Below are 13,075 nucleotides of genomic sequence, written 5' to 3'. Positions count from 1 at the left end.
TCTGACAAAACCATCTAAAGAGCCTCTAGTAGTGACCAATTTTTCACCTAATGTGGAGCTGGAAACTATTAATCTTAGTGATGATCCTAATGTCCAGCGACCAACTTCAGTTAATGTAACTTTGCCACCGCTAGAGAAAGCTCAACTCATTTCATTATTAAAGGAGTACATTGATGACTTCACTTGGGAGTAACATGAGATGCTTAGTTTGGATCCCAACCTAGTAGCACATGCTCTTAACGTGGAACCAGGGGCAAAGCTAGTAGTACAACCTATGCGAACTTTCCATTTTGATGTTGAAGCTCAAATTATTCAAGAAGTCCAGAAACTCCTCACTATTGGGTTCATTAAGCCCATCATGCACCTAAAATGGCTTTCTAATGTTGTATCGGTCAAGAAAAAGAATAAACAAATATGATGTTGTCTCGACTTTTGGAATCTTAATAAAGCATGCCCCAAAGATGAGTTTCCACTTCCAAACATGGATATGCTCATTGACTCAACTGCTGGACATGGATGGTTTCAGCGGTTATAAACATATCAGAATTTCATCCAAAGGTGCAGCCAAGACAGCCTTCCGAACTCCATTGGCAACTTTTACTACACCATCATGCCTTTCAGTCTCAAAAATTCCGGAGCCACCTATCAAAGAGCTATGACCGCAATCTTTCATGAGATGATGCACAAAGAAATTGAGGACTATGTGGACGACATTGTTGTGAAGTGAAAGACAAGAGAAGATCATCTTGCTATCTTACGAAAAATCTTTGAAAGGTGTCAACTCTACAAGTTTCGCATGAATCCACTCAAATGTGCCTTTGGAGTTACAGTTGAAAAATTTCTAGGATTTCTTATTCACCAAAGAGGCATAGATGTTGATTCTAGCAAAGTGCAAGCCATTGCTACTACGAGGCCACCTACTACACCCACACATCCTAAAAGTTTTTTTGGTAGACTCATACATTTGGCAGTTCATTCTAGGTCTCGCTACCTTTACAGCTGTCTTTACACCATTGCTGAAAAAAGGATGACCCTTCTGTTGGACTTCCAAATGCTAGTAGACATTCCTCCAACTGTAGCAACTTATGACCAGACTGCCAATTGTATGTGCACCTATACTTGGAAAACCACTCAAGTTGTATTTGGCTACCAATGACGAAGCAATTAGGGCACTAATAACCCAGGATGATCAAGAAGGGATTGAGTGACTAGTTTACTATATTAGCAAAAAGTTAAAGGATGCTAAACCCCGCTACCCAAGGGCTGTAAAGGCTTGGCTTACTCTAACATATGATGCCCAATGGTTGCGTCACTATCTGTTAGCTCATACGGTACAGCATTTAACAAAATCTCATATGATCCACTCACTCTTGAGGCGCCCAATTCTTTCTAGAAGGCTAGCATAATGACTCTTACAATTATTTGAATTTGAGATCATCATAATCACCCTAATAGCTGTAAGGGGTCAAGCCATTGCTGATTTGCTGTCAAACTATCCTGGAGAAGATAGCTGGAACATTGCTGATGATGTACCTAGCGAGCTACCAAAAATTGCACTAATGGAAACAGCTATAGCTATTTAGACTTTACGCTTTGACAGATCCTCTACCACTTCCCAAGGAGGAGCTGGAATAGTTTTGTCCAGGAATACCGAAGAAACAGTGGCTATGTCATTCAAGCTTGATTTTCCATGCACCAACAATATGGCTGAATATGAAGCATACCTTATGGGCCTAGTGGTAGCTCGTGAAATGGGAATCAAACATCTTCAAGTAATTGGAGACTCAAATCTAGTTGTTTGCCAAGCTAGAGGAGATTTTGCACTCAAGAAACCATCTTTAGCTCCATATAGGGCTATGGCTCAAAGGTTGGAGGACTCTTTTGAAGAATTAAACATTGAACACTCTCTAAGGTCTGATAACCACTTTGCCGATGCCCTAGCTACCTTGGGATCAAAATTTAGCTTTGAGGGTGAAACCACAGGTGTCACTATTGTGAAAAGGCCTATTCCAGTCGTACAAATGCTGAGAGAAGAGTTCTTTGATTATCAGCTAGAACAGACAGATTGGCGGTCATCCCTTAAAGAAGCATTGTTATCACCCAATGAGAAAGACCATTTGAAGGTGCTCAAAGATTACACTCTGATGGTAGGAGAGCTATACAAAAAACTTCATGGAGGAGTTCTAGCTAGATGGTTGAGCCTTGATGAGTCCATTAAGCAATTAAAAGAAGTTCATAAAAAATTATGTGGCTTTAGAAATTCTGTTAGTCCCTATAGACACCTCCAGTGGTCAGGATATTACTGGCTAGAAATGAGCAAACAAGCGACCACTGTCCAAGAACAATGCACCAACTGCCAATACACTTTTGATCAGATAGAATCATATGAAATCTTTACCACTAGTGATTGGCGTATGCCCTTCCTTGAGTATGTCATTGAGGGCATCTTACTCGACAACCAATAGGAGGCCTACTGTTTGAGAAAATTGGCTACTCGTTACTTTGTGGAAAGTGGTATTATTTTCTGGAAGGAATTCAATGGGGAACCCTTGAGATGCCTAGGGACCCCTAAAGCACAATCAGTCATGCAAGAGGTACATGCAGGAGAGTGTGGTGACCATCAAGGCAAAAAGCGACTTTTCTAGTAGCTACTCAATCTTGAGTATTTATGGCCCACCATGAAACAAGATGCAGCTAAATGTGTGAAGACATGCCATACTTGCCAAGTCCATGGGAATCTTATACACACTCATCCCACCAACCTCCAAAACATGATGACTCCTTAGCCATTCCATACTTGTGGGCTTGATCTAATAGGCCCAATCAATCCAACATCCAAGGGTCATATTTGGATACTAGTGGCTACCAAGTACTTTACAAAGTGGGTTGAAGTTATTTCACTAAAGAAGGCTATAGGCCCAGCTATTGCAAATTTCATCTGAGAGCACATAATTTGCAAATTTGGCATCCCTAAAAAAAAATCTGCCACCTTGCCCTTTTTTTTTAAAAAAAGTGCAGGATGTTACAGAGAGAGAGAGAGAGAATTTCTCATGTTGGGACTCCATTTTAGATATTGATGATTGACTTGTGTAAAACAAACAAAACTCTTAAGAAGAGAGAGAGAGAGAGGAGAAAGACTGCTGCACAGATAAAAGGCTGGTGAAAATCAAGGTTGCCAAAAGGACAAAGTCGGTGGAGATTGGCGTTCACCATGGAACACTGCCTTGTCCGCCTCCCCACCGCCGCTCGTCATCCTCCCCACTACCAAACTGGGTCAGATCGGCTTGTTCTTTCCCCCCCCCCCCCCCTTATTTGCTTGTTTTGATTCAACTTTGTTGTAAGAATTGGATTTTGTTCTGTGTTTCGTGTTTGGACTATGTGAGACATTTGACTCATTGAGAGTGAAGCAAAGAGACTGAAACAAAGAGATGAGAGAAAGGATTGTTTTTTATTCAGTTGTTTAATTTTTAAGGAAAAAATTCATTTGGAGTTGCTACAATGTTCTCTAGATTAAGAGAACTATTGTAGCAACTTCAAAAAAAAATTGGAAAATTTTTGCTTTAAGAGAAGCTGTGGAGTGAGTTTCTGGTCTGTTTGTTCTCCAAAATTGGTTTTAGAGAACCTATTGGAGATGCTCTAAGGCTTTATATCAACAGTCAAAATTTGTTTTATTATTACTAATTCATATGACCTTACAACTTTTGCTCAAAATGAACCAACAAATTGAAATTGATCCATCTTATCACTCACAGTGTGTTCAAGGGGACACTATGTTATCAACAAAAAAAAAAAAAGATTTTATCAATCAATATTTGTGAATCATATGCCTTCACTTGTCTCTATTGTGATCTCAATCTCCATCTTGTTTGTGAGTTGTGAGGAAGAAAGATACCCATTGTTTTACCCATTTATCATTGTGCAGACTGTCATTTTGTTGCTGAACTTAAATGCATCATCTTTCAGGCAACCTAATATATATAAAATCTTATTATTATTTTTGAAGACCCAAAATTTAAAACCATAACCTACTAGCTACTAGCGAAGATCTTTTTTTTTTTTTTTAATTTCAGAATTGAAATTACCTTGAGACTTGAGTTGCATTCTAAATTATTATCCCTTTACTCTTTATGACTAACACCTAAACAAGGTTATGACAAGGAAACTTTTCTGGATATCAATGATAACTATTGCGCAGCATTGGATAAGCACAATTTATTAATGCCTTGTGTTTGTAAAATATGGCTAAAACAAGATTTTCATAGAAATCCCACGATAAAAGCATGATTGTGTTAAATAAATGCCTAATAAACTGTTAACAGGTGACAGAAAATTCATTGACATACAAATTCGTATGCAAGGAAGAACGATCACCTATGTCCTCTTTAGTAAAAAGCTTCCGAAGAGCAGCAATGTGACCATCAGCTAAGGCCATGACATGGATGTAGTCTCGGACCTGTTAAACACAAAAACATTTGATATTTTGTAAGCGCAAATAAATTGTCAATTTAATCGAATTTTATGTAATGACAGAAAGTCAAATACTACTGCCATGGTTATAAAGGATTATAAGTGGAATACAAAACTTTACATAGTCTGTGTCAAAAAGGCCCATGAGATGGGACGAATGGATATTACTGAAAAACTAGGGAAATTCCTATCCACTACTACTCAACAATATTTACACAAAAAAAGAACATACCGCAATACCATCCTCGTTGGATAATCATGACCATACACGTTAAGTTCAGGCAATCTGCCAACAGCTACTTTCTGTATGTATGGCATGAGATTGTTTGGGATGCCCTTTGGATCTTCACCAATTCTACCACTTTCATGAGCCCCAACAGGATTGAAGTATCTGAGTAATATAATTTTCCAATCTGGCTCCGCCTTCTGAATATCTCGAGCAATTTCTTCAGGGAAAAACTATAAATATAGAATATATTAAAAGTCAGAAAAGAAAAGAAACTGCACTCCTATGAGCACAAGAAACAGCAAGTGGGATTATCCAACTTCAAAGACAAATCCTATATGTGTTATGCCCAAAATAAACATTACTAAGCACCCAGTGATACATACCTTGGTCCGTCCATAAGGATTCATAGCTTTCAATTCGAAATCCATAAACTATTGCAGAAGATGAGAAAACCATCTATTTGGCCATAGGATAATATTACTTGTGTCAGTAGCGGGTAGAGCATGCCAACATGTGATGTAATCAATAAAAAAATAGTTCGCATTCTAAGACTAAAGAATAATCTGTTAAAGATTCAACTGGAACTTGAATGCTATAACTACTTTCGACAAACAAATAATTAGACAATTTTTATGATTCGATAGTTACAATGGTGGGTGATTTACAAGGGCCCGTGGCGACAAAAGAATTAGACATCGAACATAAAAATTTCATAATTTAGCAGTAAGACACCAAAAACACCAATATTACTTCCACAAATATACAGCTACATATACAAATAATAGTTTATGCAGTTATAATTTGAAAAGAAATATACTAGAATCAAAGATTTAGCAAAAATCAAATACGACAAAAATGAATGTTTAATACATAACTTAACAGCCAAAAATTCTTTAAAACATAGATTTGTCGATTCACTTCCGAACTGTTAGGACATATATGAATCATATTAAGAACATATGTCATGTAGAATTGGCTAATCTAATGACAAAAATCATTTTACTTGTAATTAGGTAGATCTAGGATATGTTTAATATTTCAAGGAATAAAATTCACGTTCAAGTATTAAAATCATGCAAATCTATCCAAGAAACAAGTGAAAAAGTATTGGATTTTAAACATTGACAGTTAGCGAGCCCACAGATAGCATCTATCGAGATTTAAAATCGGATCTTCAGCCTGATACTCGACAGCTGCTCGATAGATAACCTATCTATCAAGATTTATGAAAATTAGTTTTTCAGATCTGATTTCACACATATCCGTGTATACTTATTTAGGCTTTCTTTTATCACAACCCTAAATACATATAAGGATTATTTTAAGGGCTGTTAAAGGTTGCACAAGTGTGAGACAAAGTTTTGTTCATGCAAATTGTGACCGAAGACAGAATTTGCCCTAATTCATCTTTCTCTTGAAGAAGCTGCTGCGTTTGTACGCCATTGGATTGTGTAACTAAGGAGCTTCGTGATCTTCATCATGTTGAAGAACTTTGTAACTAACATCTTTCTCAAGTTGGTGGTTAGTCATGTACTTGGATTTGTGCAAAGGAGTAAGCAGCGTACTGGGATCTGCGCATCGATTGGTTAATTATGTACTAGGAGCCGTCCATTGAAAATAAGAGATTGTCACTATAGAATAAGTCTAATTATGTATTGAGGTAAGGGTTCAACTGTAAATTGGTATAAAGTACTAGAATTCCTTTAAGAGTGGTGACCTTAAAACCTTAGTTGGTTATTTGTTTGTGTTGGCACGCGTTTTTCATGTTAATTGGATTAATTAATTAACTTGGTTAATTAATTGGTTAATTTTTCACAATGAGTCAATACATTCTTGGCCTATCACGAACCATTTGTTACAAGTTCAAGATTCAAAAACAAAATCAAATGAGTTCCAGAAATTAAATCGCGGATTCACCTTTTTGCAATCATATTTTGCCATAACCTCATAATGATTAATAGCGCCAATCAAATTGTTATCAAAATAATGGCGAGGGTTTGCAACACTCTCCCCAACAGCTTTGAGGCCAGCAAAATGGATCACAGCATCAAATCTGTCTCAAACAAAGCCAATGGCCCAAAATTAAGCCAACTCTTAAAAAGTTTATAATTTTGTTTGTTTCTGCAGAAAATAGTTAACCGTAAAATTGAATGAGAACAATGGAAAATCATAGCACTGCAAATGTAATTGAAATTAAACATACTATGTTTGAGAAAAGAGCTTCTCCAAGTCCTCCTTATTCCTAAGATCACCCTGCAATAAAACCAACACGTAATGTAACCAAAAGCCAAAAACCTCAAAACGCCACCGTTTGGTTGCCTAGAAACTATTAAATTTTTTTAAAAAAGAAAATACAAATCTCCCGAAAATTATAACTAGCATTGCTCAAGATATTCAAGAATCTCTAATTTCTAACCTTCTTTTCCCTCATTTTTTCGGTAACCAAACAAAACAGAAATTTACACACACAAATTAAATAAAAAATAAAAAATTTGAATACCAGGTGCCATTAATAAAAGTCCTGGCTTTCATCAATCCAAAATATTTTAACACTATTCATCATATGCATATTTAATTAGTTTAATCAATACACGCATATTACTATATAAATCAAACATATACAATAGAATCTATAGTCTTAGGATCTGTCCTAGAGCTTCTGATAAGGTAAAAATAGCTACGTTAGATGGTGCTTAATTGTTTGACAGCTGCTTTTCCAAGGGAAGCAAATACTCCAAATCCCCAGTCAACACAAACAGTAAGAACAGGCCGAAAGCTTTGTGCTCTTTCATAACAATCACATTCACACCAGCATATCATCCCCATCACTACAAACACTTACCATGTAGAGTAAATTAAGGAAGATAACTTATGACTTCCAAATTGGCACTGCAACTTAACACTTGACCAGCCTATATATGACATCTCTATTCACTGCAATTCAAAAAAATTTAGTTGAAAGCCCTTCTTCTAAGAAACCTTCTTACACCGTAAATCATGTGAAAACAGAGATTAACATCTAAGAGTAGGAAGAAGCACAAGATAAAAGTAGCAGATGCAGGAAAGTATCAAAAGTTGGGATAGCAGCAAGAAAAGGCAAGGTCATAGTAGTTAATTAAAAGATCAAGTGTGTGGGCTATCCAACAAACATATATTAGTATAGTAGTATTGTTATAATAATTTGTGAATCACATAGATCAGATGTTTGCATAAAACTAGTAGTTGGGAAAGGGAAACAGGAAACCTTTAAACTCTAAGTTGAGTAAATGAAAATGAGGAGGAGAAGCACATATGTACATTAGATTAGATTAGATTAGATTAGCATGTTGTTATTATTGTAGCATCTAATCCATGAATATTGATTTAATATCTATAGGGTAGAGATTTTAAGAAAATATGAAGTAAAGAAAAGAAAAAGGAACTTACTGCAAAAGCCACGATAGCAGAAGAAAGGGCGAGAAAGCCATACTTGGCCATGTTTTATTAGCATGTTGTTGTTATTATTGTAGCATCTAACTCTTGCAACAGCAAACAAATTTACCGGATTGTCACGTATAAACCTTGCACTTCATTCACAATACACCTTTTACACCATTTTCTTGTAGCATCAACCATTGTGGTTTCCTTTTACAATTTAAATGCACCTACTTGACAACTTCACTTGCATAATACGGCTACTGAATAAATACAAGAAAGACTAACAAAAACTCAAGGTATCCAAAAACTCTTAGACAGTCCACAGTACAAAAAGTATCAAATGTCGAAGTCCTTTCATATGGGGTCCTCAAAAATAAGAATTGATTAAACGGAGTAGAGCACACAATTATATACTATTTACATTCCACACTTGTAGAGAAAAATAGGCCATTGACCAGATTATAATCACAATAAAAGGTAGAAAATATAGCTTGATGAGTTTATGGATCAGACTTTTGGAACAAAATTTGATAAAAGGGCTAATAAATTGAGGAATTTACCAATTGCAGTTAACTGTGCAGAGTACAATGAGCAGAGTTCTGGTACTGTGAAAACTCCCCAAAAACCTGAGGCAGTGAACAGAGTAGTGCGTCAGACTGTAAAAACTAAAAAGTGCAAACAAATTTATAATTTCCAATGTTTTTTCACTATCAGATTTTCATTACTTCAAGGGACCAGTTTCGAGTGTATGATGCATTGGATTGCTGCTTAGATGTAAATATTTAAGATTTTTTGTTTGGCTGAGGAGGGTCACTTTGTCAAGATTGTAGTGAATATGTGGTTCTAGACTTCAGCTCTGTTTTGATTGCTTTTAAGAATAGTTTGAATTTGTTGGCTTTCTTTTATTTAGGATTTAGGATTAAGGTTGGAAAGTGTATTTAATTGAGTCACTGCCAGAGATGGGCTATATTTTCCAGTTGCAAATATTGTTTTGCTATAATTTTAGTGCAAAAAATAAATAAATAAATAAAACAAAAACAAAAAACATAGCCAACTTTGATATTGAAGGAACAACATCGTTGCTTGATACTTGTCCCGTACTAACTGCATATTTGTTATTACTACTGGCTCAATTTGTTTTCATTGTTATCTACCGTGAATGTCCTCATTTTTTAGAAATACTTTAAAGCTGTTGAGCTTATTGTGCATATTATCATTAAGGTGTGGTTAATGTGTGCCTTAAAGACACACATTAAACTATTCATTTTTGTAAATATTTTTTCGAAAATTGTAAAAGCTGTCAATACTTTTTTAATTTTCGAGAAAATCTTTTCTAAAAATGAAAATTATTGTGTGCCCTTAGGGCACATATTAACAAAATCCTTATCATTATTAGTGACTTGGTTTTCAACTTTTCATTATTATATACGGATTTATTCTAAATGCCATGAAGTTCTCGTTGTGATTCTTTCGGTTTTGCTATTTCTATGAAGCAATTATGGTCAAACTTTATTTTTTTAGTGAGCTCATTTAGAATTTTTAATTTAAAATTATCTTAAAATTTGCTTGATATACATGTGAATCATCCAAAATTTTGCAGCAATGCCTGTTATAAAGTTTTGAAGGTAAAATGGTTGAGCATAGTAGGTGAATCATCCAAATTTAGAGCTTGATTTTTATTTTTTAATAACATTTATGATAAGTATTTTTGCTGTATGATATGTATTATGTATATCAAACATGTTTTGAGGGGCGATATTCTCAAATTTCCATCCGAAGAACTTTGAAATCTTTGTGAACATGTGATTTTTTTCTTTGCCCATCGGTCCATGACTGTGGCCTGTTCTTTTCATTTTTAGGATCAGGATTCTATAGATTTCTTAGATCAATGCACAAGAAAGAGCCCCTATACATTTATGCTCAACGAGCTCAAAGAACTGATGTATAGTTGCATACATTCCTTTCACAACCAAATATTCAATTCTTATATTATTAGTACTTATCAAAGTAGATGTAAGAGCACTATTATAGTAATGAATTTAATTAGGTATGAATTGCATTCACGCAGCCTAAGTTTTTTGTAATCATTTTCAAGTAAACTAAATAATTTTAATATTTATTTAACATAAAAGAAGTGTTTCCCATATGTGAGTAGAGCATGAATTATACAGCACCAGCAACAATTTTTGCAGGGGTATTGATAATGGTAAGGAATATCTTGAGTTTTCATTCATTTTTTCATGATAACCTATGGTATTTTAGGGGGAAAAAAAAAAAAAAAGGGAAAAAAGGGAATGAGCAATTGAGCATCAATGTTGAAGCTGTTATGACATTCTGCAGAAGTTTATGTTTTGTTTGTTTGATTGTTAAATCCATAGTTAATGCTTCTTCTCATCTAAATAAAGTGTTTTGTAGCTCTGTTTTAATGTAGGAATTAAAATTATATTTGGAATTTTTTTTAGCATGCTAAACACACCTATCAATTCATTAGAAATTGATATTTTAACATTTATTGGATAATTGAGGATGTTAAGGATTGGAATCCTAATTTAAAATTAAATTTAAGTTTGATTGATATCTTTCATGTAGTAATTTAATGTTTCATATCAAGGATAGGAATTTATGAGATTGGAATCCTAATGTACATTTAAAGAGAAAGAAATAAAGAACTATTTAAATCTTCATACGCAATAACTTTTCCATGCATCGTATAGGTTAGTGGCTAATACTATATATAAAGGAGAAGCTTTCTCATACGTTTAAAAAAAAAAATGAAAGCATATACTGTTTCGTCAACAATAAAACACAATTTTAATAGTTTCTCCTGATAAGACACCTATGCCATAAACCAATTAAACACATGGTTAAAATACAGTTTGAAGAAAATGGAAAGACATGAGAAAGACCCATCCACATTCTATTAATAATAATTGTAAAAAAAAAAAAAAGAGAATCCATAACCATAAAACGCCGAGAAGAGAGAGAAAGTAATCTGAGAGTCCTTCACCATGCCCAACGACTAGCCTCCTGCTACTGTCCCTTCGGAATAACTACCGGTTAGTTTTCTCTTGCTTTGCAGTTCATCTCCATCCATTGGCATTAATATGATCAGGTTTTTATAATTTGATTGGATTGTTTTTTATTTAGGCTTTTTGGTTATATTTGGTTTTTTTATTAGAGTATTTGAAGTAGATTTGGTCTTGTTTTTGGTATTTAGGCTAAATTGATGTGCGGGTATTTATTTATGGTGTCAAGTTCCTAGTCTCTTATGGTTTTCTGCAACAATTACTAAAGAAACTTCAAAGGTTCTTGCAATATATGTTTCATTGCTTGCTGCTGTGTCTGTGTCTACGGTGTTACTAAATGGGCCCCGCTTTTAATTTTTGGGTTTCTTTGAATGCAGATGAAAATTTGCATTGTTCTGTACATGTTATTTTGGTATTCTATATATTTGTTTTTATTGCATTCCACGTGTTAGATGAAATCCCATTTAGACTCTTTTTTTTTTTTTGTGTGTGATAATCAAATCCCTTTTAGACTTAATTAGTAATGATTGTATTCAATTTTTCCTGCCCTCATGTGGTGATAAATCTAAATAATTTATTAATTTATGAATAATGAATATGAACAAAAAATTCAAGGATGAAGTCTAGAAGATATTAGCATGATGAAAAAAATGAATTATGAACCAAATGTGAGCCAATTGATAGTATTACATAGCATGTACATATATAATTTTTTTCATGGCTATGCAATTGGCTGAGAGGCTCTTCAATACTTACCCCCAAAGCCCCACTACCAAATACATCCATATCATGGTATCCACAATATATAAGGGCCCTAACTTTTATAATGACCCATGTAAAATTTGGATGGCTAAGAAAAAAATTTGAGTGAATGGAATTATTGAAACTCAAATTTTAGCACAAAATCAGAGTAAAAGAATGCTATTAGTCTTATTTTATTGGTTCCTTCTTGATGAGAAACAAATGTAAAAGCCACAAAATCAGTTCCATCCTTGGTCTCCACCACTGAGAGATTAGAAAAATCTTAATTAACTTGGAGTCAACAAGCCTACAGTTTTTTCTTTATGTTCTTTGCTTTCATGTATTTAAGTTTCGAGTTCTTTTTTTTTTTTTTTTTTTTTCTATCTAGGTTTTTTTAGTAGATTTGGTTTAGCTTAGCTTAATTGTCTGTTTGGTTTTATTTGTATAATTGTTTAGGTATGTGCATATGAAGATTTTTCTTTTTTTATTATTTATAAGTAATTGTGTTTATTAAATCTGAAAAAACCCAGAATTTAGGAAAACAAAAAGAGAAAGCTATTAATTCAAAAAAATACTCTCTTTAATATTGTTATATATACTTGCCCTTGGTTTTGTTGTATTGTAAAAGAATTTTGTTACCATTAATTTTTTCTCTTTTTCTTACTTGTTTAATAACAAGCATATGTTGATTTTAAAATATTAGAGGATGAATTTGAAAGGACCAGAGAGCTTTGTGAAAGACTTTTGGACCGGTTAAAGCACTTGAAGGTATGTATAGGCTATAAAAAGTTAGACTAGTGTTTAAACTTCAAAATTGTTTTGTATAGTTTTTATTTTGCTGGGTTTTATAGCCTCTGTTGCTTGCTTGGGTGATGCTATTTGATTACTATTCTTTGTTGAGAAAAAAATGTTGATAGGCTGATTACAATTTGGTTTTTTTTATGCTTTGGTTTTTTTTTTTTTTAGTATTTGCAGTTGGACCCACAATAAGTATGAAAGCTCAATAGTAAAACTACTAATTTTTTTTTTCTTGAGGATTACATGAATTATAATATCTCTCTCTTGACTTAGAACATACTTGATATTGTAAAGAAACATAGAAAGTATATTGCATAACTGAATGTATGAGTTATTTCTGATTTTATATGAGTATGTACTAGTTTGTACATGTACTTATGGATTAATTAAGAAATTG

The 13,075-nt window shown here is 33.9% G+C and overlaps 1 pseudogene; it reads right to left on the bottom strand.

The window, feature by feature from the left end:
* Positions 1-4,312: 4,312 nt before the first annotated feature.
* LOC142616660 (UDP-glucose 4-epimerase-like) lies at positions 4,313-8,173 on the bottom strand (annotated as a pseudogene).
* Between the last annotated feature and the right edge of the window lie 4,902 nt (positions 8,174-13,075).

Source organism: Castanea sativa, chromosome 11, assembly GCF_040712315.1.
Source record: "Castanea sativa cultivar Marrone di Chiusa Pesio chromosome 11, ASM4071231v1".
NCBI lineage: Eukaryota > Viridiplantae > Streptophyta > Magnoliopsida > Fagales > Fagaceae > Castanea > Castanea sativa.
This window is presented reverse-complemented; position numbering and strand designations above follow the sequence as displayed.